This window comes from Hippopotamus amphibius, chromosome X, assembly GCF_030028045.1.
Source record: "Hippopotamus amphibius kiboko isolate mHipAmp2 chromosome X, mHipAmp2.hap2, whole genome shotgun sequence".
Lineage (NCBI taxonomy): Eukaryota > Metazoa > Chordata > Mammalia > Artiodactyla > Hippopotamidae > Hippopotamus > Hippopotamus amphibius.
In genome coordinates this window covers 70,104,243-70,114,228 of record NC_080203.1, presented here as the reverse complement: position 1 = coordinate 70,114,228, position 9,986 = coordinate 70,104,243, and the positions used below count along the sequence as shown (strand labels likewise).

At 38.6% G+C, this 9,986-nt stretch overlaps 1 pseudogene; it reads left to right on the top strand.

The window, feature by feature from the left end:
- The first annotated feature begins 7,736 nt into the window (after nucleotides 1-7,736).
- On the top strand, nucleotides 7,737-9,103 carry LOC130842343 (tubulin alpha-1C chain-like; annotated as a pseudogene).
- The last annotated feature ends 883 nt before the right edge of the window (nucleotides 9,104-9,986 follow it).

Here is a 9,986-nt window from a genome sequence, read left to right as displayed (position 1 = left end):
ATTGTCTAAATATGTCCCTTTACTATTGTCTGTTTGGATGAAAATCCAAATTCTACTCATTGTATTTAGAAATCATATGTCTTCCATATCTTTAATTTATTTTATTCTAAAACAGGCCTCTCCTCACTCTCTCACTCCATTTTAGTTTTTATGAAGGCCACTATTTTAACCATTTGCCTTTCAGTTGGAGAATGTAAAGGTGCAATTTACATTATTCTGATTTTAGCACTTTATAATTTAGCTGGGATAACCACACATACATTTATTAATTCAATAGATTCTTTTCAAATACTTACTGTGTGCCAGGCATATTTCTGGTGCTAGATACTCAGTTATAAAAGTGATAGATACAGTCCAGGCTCATACCATGGAATATAAACAGAAAAGTAGTTGCATAATATTGTGTCAGCTGTGATAAGTTACAAGATAAAAACTAAAGCATAGTAGGGGGATAGAGTGGGGTATGGTGAGGAAGCTATTTAAGATAAGGTGATCACAGAACAGCCTTATAACTGGCCACTTATCTCACCAGTAAAATATAGAATGATAGACTTGTGAGTTGAAATTTACTTCAAAGATTACATAGTCCAGGGAGACGGTTCAAGATGGTGGAGAAGAAGGATGTGTGCCCACTCTCTCTTGCAAGAGTACTAGAATCACAACTAACTGCTGGACAATCATCTACAGAAAGACACTGGAACTCACCAAAAAAGACATCCCACAATCAGAGACAAAGGAGAAGGCCCAATGAGATGGTAGGAGGGATGCAATCACAATAAAATCAAATCACATAACTGCTGGGTGGGCGACTCACAAACTGGAGAACAGTAATGCCACAGAAGTCCACCCACTGGAGTGAGGGTTCTGAGCCTCATGTCAGGCTTCCCAACTTGGGAGTCTGACAACGTGAGGAGGAATCCCCAGAGAATCAGACTTTGAAAGCCAGTGGGATTTGATTGCAGGACCTCCACAGGACTGGGAGAAACAGAGACTCCATGCTTGGAAGGCACACAAAAAGTAGTGTGAGCACCAGGACCCAGGGGGAAGGAACAGTGACCCCATAGGAGTCTGAACCAAACCTACCTGCTGGTGATGGAGTGATGCCTGCAGAGGTGAGGGGCAGCTGTGGCTCACTGCAGGGACAGGGACACTGGCAATAGGGGTTCTGGGAAGTGCTCATGGGTTTGAGCCCTCCTGGATTCTACAATTAGCTGCACCAAAGAGCCTGTAAGCTCCAGTGTTGTGTCACCTCAGGGCAACAATAAACAGGGTAGGAATGCAGCCAGACCCATTGCCAGACAAGCAGATTAAAACTTTGCTGAGCTCTGCCCATCAAAGCAGATTAAAGATTTAATGAGCTCCGCCCACTCAGCCCTACCCACCATCAGTCCCTCCCATCAGGAAGCAGCAGAAGCATCTTAGACAGCTTCATTGACAAGAGGGCAGACAGCAGTATCAAGCAGTATCAGCAGTATTTTATTCTGTGGAAATGTAAACCACAGCCACAGAAAGATAGAGAAAATGAAAAAGCAGAGGACTTTGCACCAGATGAAGGGACAAGATAAAACCCCAGAAAAACAACTAAACGAAGTGGAGATAGGCAAACTTTCAGAAAAAGAATTCAGATTAATGATAGTGAAAATGATCTAGGACTTTGAAAAAAGACTGGAAGCAAAGACTGAAAAGAGGCAAGAAAAGTTTATCAAAGACTAGAAGAATTGAAGAACAAACAATAACTGAAATGAAAAATACACTAGAAGGAACCAACAGCAGATTAACTGAGGCAGAAGGGCGAATAAGTGACCTGGAAGACAGAATGGTGATAATCACTGATGCGGAAAAAAATAAAGAAAAAAGAATGAAAAGAACTCAAGACAGACTAAGAGACCTCTGGGACAATGTTAAATGCACCAACATTCACATTATACAGGTCCCAGAAGACGACAGAAAGAAAGGACCCAGGAAAATATTGGAAGAGGTTATAGTTGAAAACTTCCCTAACATGAGAAAGGAAACACCCACCCTAGTTCAGGAAGTGAAGAGAGTCCCAGGCAAGATAAACCCAAGGAGAAGTATGCCAAGACACACTGTAGTCAAGCTGAAAAAATTAAAAACAAAGAGTAATTATTAAAAGCAACAAGGGAAAAATGACAAATAACATACAAAGGAATTCCCATAAGGGTAACAGCTGATTTCTCAGCAGAAACTCTGCAAGCCAGAAGGGAGGGGCATGATATATTTAAAGTGATGAAAGGGAAGAACCTACAACCGAGAATACTCTACCCAGCAAGGATCTCATTCAGATTCAATGGGAAAATCAAAAGCTTTCCAGACAAGCAAAAGCTGAGAGAATTCAGCACCACCAAACCAACCCTACAACAAATGCTAAAGGAACTTCTCTAAGTGGGAAACACAAGGGAAGAAAAGAACCCACAAAAACAAACCGAAAACTATTAAGAAAATGGAAATAGGAACATACATATCGATAATTACCTTGAATGTAAGTAGACTAAATGCTCCACTCAAAAGACAAAGACTGGTTGAACTGATACAAAAACAAGACCATTATCTATGCTGTCTACAAGAGACCCACTTCAGACCTAGGGACACATACAGATTGAAAGTGAGGGAATGAAAAAAGTTACTGCATACAAATGAAAATCAAAAGAAAGCTGGAGTAGCAATACTCATAACAGATAAAATATACTTTAAAATAAAAAAAAATATTGCAAGAGAAAGGAAAGGACACTACATAATGGTCAAGGTATTATTCCAAGAAGAGGAGATAACAATTATAAATATATATGCACCCAATATAGGAGCACCTCAATACATAAGGCAAATGCTAACTACTATAAGAGAGGAAATTGACAGTAGCACAATAAGAGTGGGGGATTTTAACACCCCAGTTACACCAATGGACAGATCACCCAGAGAGAAAATTAATAAGGAAACACAAGCTTTAAATGACACAATAAACCAGCTAGATTTAATAAATAGCTATAGGACATTACATCCAAAAAATAGCAGATTATACTTTCTGCTCAAGTGCACACAGAACATTTTCCAGGATACATCACATCTTGGGTCAGAAAACAAGCCTTGGTAAATTTAAGAAAATTGAAATCATATCAACCATCTTTTCCAACCACAGCGCTATGAGATTAGAAATCAATTACAGGAAAAAAAACTTTAAAAAACACAAACACATGGAGGCTAAACAATTCACTACTAAATAACCAAGAGATCACTCAAGAAATCAAAGAGGAAATCAAAAAATACTTAGAGACAAATGACAATGAAATCACAATGATCCAAAAGACATGGATGCAGCAAAAGCAGTTCTAAGAGGGAAGATTCTACCAATACAATCCTACCTCAAGAAACAAGAAAAATCCCAAATAAACAATCTAACTTTACACCTAAAGAAACTATAGAAAGAAGAGCAAACCAAACCCAAAATTAGTAGAAGGAGAGAAATCATAAAGATCAGAGCAGAAATAAATGAAATAGAAACAAACAAACAAACAAAGCAAAAATCAATAAAACTAAAACCTGGTTCTTTGAGAAGATAAACAAAATCAATAAACCTTTAGCAAGGCTCATGAAGAAAAAGAGGGAGAGGACTAAAATCAATAAAATTAGAAATGGAACAGGAGAAGTCACAACGGGCACCGCAGAAATAAAAAGCACTACAAAAGACTACTACAAGCAAATATATTCCAATAAAGTGGACAACCTGGATGAAATGAACAGATGGAGAGGTATAACCTTCCATGACTGAATCAGGAAGAAATAGAAAATATAAACAGACCAATCACAAGTAATGAAATTGAAACTGTGATTAAAAATCTTCCAAAAAACAAAAGTCCAGGACCAGATGACTTCACAGATGAATTTTAACAAACATTTAGAGAAGAGCTAGCACCCATCCTTCTCAAACTCTTACAAAACATTACAGAGGAAGGAACACTCCCAAGCTGATTCTACAATGGCAATATCACCCTGATACTGAAACCAGACAAAGATACCACAAAAAAAAGAGAAAATTACAGAGCAATATCTTTGATGAATTTAGATGCAAAAATCCTCAACAAAATACTAGCAAACACAATCCAACAGCACATTAAAAGGATCATGCACTATGATCAAGTGGGGTTTATCCCTGGAACACAAGGATTCATCAATATCCACAAATCAATCAATGTGATACACCATATTAACAAACCGAAGGATAAAAACCGCATGATCATTTCAACAGATGCAGAAAAAGCCTTTGAGAAAACTCAAAACCCATTTATGATAAAAACACTCCTGAAGGTGGGCATAGAGGGAATCTATCTCAACACAATAAAGGCCATATATGACAAACCCACAGAAAACAGTATTTCCAATGGTGAAAAACTGACAGTGTTCCCTCTAAGATCAGGAACAAGACAAGGACTTCCACTCTTGCCACTACTATTCAACACAGTTTTGGAATCCTTGCAACAGCAATCAGAAAAGAAAAGAAATAAAAGGAATTCAAATTGGAAAAGAAGAAGGAAAACTGTCACTGTTTGCAGATGACATAATACTGTACATAGAAAATCCTAAAGGGCCACCAGAAAGCTACTGAGCCAATCAATGAACTTGGTAAAGTTGCAGGATACAAATTTAACACACAGAATTCTCTTGCATTTCTATACACTAACAATAAAAGATCAGATAGAGAAATTAAGGAAACAATTCCATTCACCACTGCAACAAAAAGAATAAAATACCTAGGAATAAACCTAACTAAGGAGGTAAAAGACCTGTACTCAGAAAACTATAAGACCCTAATGAAAGAAATCAAAGATGACACAAACAGATGGAGAGATATATCATGTTCTTGGATTGGAAGAATTAACATTGTGAAAATGGCTATACTACCCAAAGCATTATACAAGTTCAATGCAATCCCTATCAAATTACCAATGACATTTTTTACAGAACTAGAACAAAAAATCCTAAAGTTTGTATGGAGACACAAAATACCCTGAATATCTGAAGCAATCTTCCGGGAATAAAATGGGGCTGGAGAAATCAGATTCCCTGACTTCAGACTATACTACAAAGCTACAGTAATCAAGACAATATGGTTCTGGCACAAGAACAGAAATATAGATCAATGGAACAGGATAGGAAGCCCAGAGATAAACTATGGTCAACTAATCTATGACAAGGAGGCAAGGATATACAGTGGAGAAAAGACAGCCTCTTCAATAAGTACTGCTGGGAAAACTGGACAGCAACATGTAAAAGAATAAAATTGGAACACTCCCTAACACCACACACAAAAATAAACTCAAAATGGATTAAAGACCTAAATATAAGGCCAGATACTATAAAACTCCTAGAGGAAAACATAGGAAGAACACTATTTGACAAAAATCACAGCAAGATCTGTTTTGACCCACCTCCTAGAGTAATGGAAATAAAAACAAAAATAAATAAGTGGGATCTAAAGAAACTTCAAAGCTTCTGCCCAGCAAAAGAAACTATAAGCAAGACAAAGATGACCCTCAGAATGGGAGAAAATGTTTGCAATTGAATCCACAGACAAAGGATTAACCTTCAAAATATATAAACAGTTCAAGCACCTCAATATCAATAAAACAAGCAACCCAAGCCAAAAATGGGCAGAAGATCTAAATAGGCATTTCTCCAAAGAAGACATATGGATGGCCAAGAGGCACGTGAAAGCTCCTCATCACTAATCATTAGAGAAATGCAAATGAAAACTACAATGAGGTATCACCTCACACCAGTTAGAACGGGCATCATCAGAAAATCTACAAAGAGTAAATGCTGTAGAGGGTTTGGAGAAAAGGGAACCCTCTTGCACTGTTGGTGGGAATATAAATTGATACAGCCACTTTGGAGAACAGTGTGGAGATTCCTTGCAAAGCTAAAAATAGAGTTACCATATGACCCAGCAATCCCACTACTGGGCATATACCCAGAGAACACCATAATTCAAAAAGACACATGCAGCCCAATGTTCATTGCAGCACTATTAAAATAGCCAGGACATGGAAGCAACCTAAATGTCCATCAGCAGATAAATGGATAAAGAAGGTGTGGCACATATATACAATGGAATATTACTCAGCTGTAAAAAGGAATGAGATGGAGCTATATGTAATGAGGTGGATAGACCTAGAGTCTGTCATACAGAGTGAAGTAAGCCAGAAAGAGAAAAACAAATATGGTATGCTAACTCATGTATATGGAATCTAAAAAAATGGTACTGATGAACCCAGTGACAGGGCAAGAATAAAGATGCAGATGTAGAGAATGGACTGGAGGACATGGGGTTTGGGGGGACGGGGGGCAAAAGAGAAGCTGGGATGAAGTGAGAGAGTAGCATAGACATATATACACTACCAACTGTAAAATAGATAGCTAGTGGGAAGTTGCTGTATAACAAAGGGAGATCAACTTGATGATGGTTGATGCCTTAGAGGGCCAGGGCAGAGAGGGTGAGAGGGAGTCATGGGAGGGAGAGGATATGGGGATATATGTATAAATACAGCTGATTCACTTTGGTGTACCTCAAAATCTGGTACAAGAGTATAAAGCAATTATATTCCAATAAAGAGCTTAAAAAAAAGAATAAAAATATAGTTCAATCTCATCCAGTTTTCCCAGTATGTCATATGTTATTTTCATAATCATCTTTGTAAAATATTTGCTATGTATCAGATGAAAAATGTTCTTTTCATTCATAACACAGACTTATTAAGCCATGTGGCAAAGTAATAACAATATTTTAAATTTGAAAAATTAAGTACACTTTGAATTATGTTCTATAACCAAACCGTAGTTTACATATTAAATCACTTGAAAATTTACAAAGTGCTTTATACTATTGTCTTGTTAAAGATTAATAGAAAACTATTATAGTGAGCCATGGTAGAATGTCTTGATATTCACATAGTCTTTTATTCTTCCATTTGTGTCTTCACTGAAACCCTATTTCTCATATCCAGGTAACTTACCACGGCTTCTTCTAATAATGTAGAAATGCTGAAATAGTCCATGTACATCTTGGGAGGATATACACACCTAACAAGTAGTGAAAATAAGTTCCAGTAGATGTTAAGTGTGTGTGGTTATTGACATTAAATATACTTAGTGATTTATTTCTTTAATCAATAGTTTTGTTCATGATGATCTGTTTGTTAAATTAAAACATCCTTCAAAAAAAAAAAAAGACACATGCAGCACAATGTTCATTGCAGCACTATTTACAATAGCTAGGACATGGAAGCAACCTAAATGTCCATCAACAGATGAATGGATAAAGAAGATGTGGTACATATATACAATGGAATATCACTCAGTTGTAAAAAGGAACAAAATGGAAACTTTTGTAGAGAAATGGATTGACCTAGAGACTGTCATACAGAGTAAACTGAGGTAGAAAGAGAAAAACAAGTATCATATATTAACACACATATGCAGAATATAGAAAAATGGTACAAATCAACTGGTTTGCAGGGCAGAAATAGAGACACAGATGTAGAGAACAAACATATGGACACCAAGTAGGGAAAGAGGGGGTGGGGGGGCCGGGAGGTTGGGGTGGGATGAACTAGGAGATTGGGATATACATTACTAATAAGAAAATAAGTATCAACTACTCCCCCAGACTCCTTGGTAGTCTGCCAGTGGGAGGTCTTCATGGTGGAACCCTACACATCTCAGTCATGCATGAGTACATCTCCATCCACATTGGCCAGGCTGGTGTCCAGTTCAGCAATTCCTGCTGGGAGCTCTACTGCCTGGAACACGGCATCCAGCCCGATGGCCATACGCTAAGTGACAAGACAATTGTGGGGGGAGATGACTCCTTCAACACCTTCTTCAGTGAGACAGGCACTGGCAGGCATTGCCCAGGGCAGTGTTTGTAGACCTGGAACCCACAGTCATTGATGAATTTCGCATTGGCACCTACCGCCAGCTCTTCCATCCTGAGCAGCTCATCACGGGCAAGGAAGATGCTGCCAATAACTATGCCAGAGGTCACTACACCATTGGCAAGGAGATCATTGACCTCGTTTCGCACCAAATTCGGAAACTGGCTGACCAGTGCACTGGGCTTCAGGGCTTCCTGGTTTTCCACAGCTTTGGTGGGGGAACTGGTTCTGGGTTCACCTCCTTGCTGATGGAACATCTCTTTGTTGATTATGGCAAGAAGTCCAAGCTGGAGTTCTCCATTTACCCAGCCCCTCAGGTTTCCACAGCTATCATTGAGCCCTACAATTCCATCCTCACCACCCACACCACCCTGGAGCACTCTGATTGTGCCTTTATGGTAGACAATGAGGCCATCTATGACATCTACCATAGAAACCTCGATGTTGAGCGCCCAACCTATGTAAATCTTAACCGCCTTATGAGCCAGATTGTGTCCTCCATCACTGCTTCCTTGAGGTTTGATGGAGCCCTGAATGTCAATCTCACAGAATTCCAGACCAACTTGGTGCCCTATCCCCGCATCCACTTCCCTCTGGCCACATATGCCCCTGTCATGTCTGCTGAGAAAGCCTACCATGAACAGTTTACTGTAGCAGAGATCACCAATATTTGCTTTGAGCCAGCCAACCAGATGGTGAAATGCGACCCTCACCACGGTAAATACATGGCCTGTTGCCTGTTGTACCATGCCGACGTGGTTCCCAAAGATGTCAATGCTGCCATTGCCACCATCAAGACCAAGCGCAGCATCCAGCTTGTGGACTGGTGCCCCACTGGCTTCAAAGTTGGCATCAACTACCAGCCTCCCACCGTTGTACCTGGTGGAGACCTGGCCAAAGTCGAGCGAGCTGTGTGCATGCTGAGCAGCACCACAGCCATCACTGAGGCCTGGGCTTGCCTGGACCACAAGTTTGACCTGATGTATGCCAAGTGGGCCTTTGTTCACTGGTATGTGGGTGAGGGCATGGAGGAAGGAGAGTTTTCTGAGGCCCATGAGGACATGGCTGCCCTTGAGAACATGGCTGCCCTTGAGAAGGATTATGAGGAGTTTGGAGCTGATAATGCTGAGGGAGAGGATGAGGAGGAAGAGTACTGAGCTGTCTACTGCAATTTTACACCTGTGTCTTGGGACTGTCTTATTTGTGTTCTCTGAAGCTGCCCATTGTGGCCCTATCGTGTCAATAAAGATGATATTTCTATTTCAAAAATAAAAAAAAAAGAAAATAAGTATCAAATTGTACACTATAAATTTGATTTCAGTTTATTGTATGTCAAAAAACAAAACAAAACAAAACAAAAGATTACATAATTCAATTTCTGGGCTGTTTGATGACAGCATTTACTAGACAATTTATAAAATATCTAGCTTTTAAGGATTTTATTATCTAGGTATCTTTAAGGGTGTCATGGTGGTTGTGAGTTGCTATGCAAATATATGTATCTATGTATACATACATTGCGAGCATATGTTTGACACAAATTTTGGAATGACCAAAACCAAAGAATTTGGAAATACATATGAACTCACCTTATTTTTCAAAATAACCTGTTGAATTGAGGATGGTAATTTTATAACCTAAGTTATCTAAATTTCAAAACAGGGAAACTATTCTGATATATGTATCAGAATATATATATATATTATATGTATTTTTCTGTTGTTTCATATATATATATAATATATATATATAATTATACAATATATAATATTCTTTTCTTTTGTGGTGTTTAGTGCAGGAAATGGGTGAGAGCATTCAGTGACTGTGATGAGAGGAAATGACTTACATGGCTCAGGTACCTGGAAACTTTAGAGAATGTGTTGCTAATTTGGTGTGCAGTAAATTTTACTTGAAATTTATCTTTAAATCTGTCATCTGGTTTCAAAATCTACTGTGCAGAGGTAGTGGTAGATAATAGAAAGATGGCAAGTACACTGAGTATAATCAAAAGAAAACAGGCATTTGAGAAAGAGCTATGAA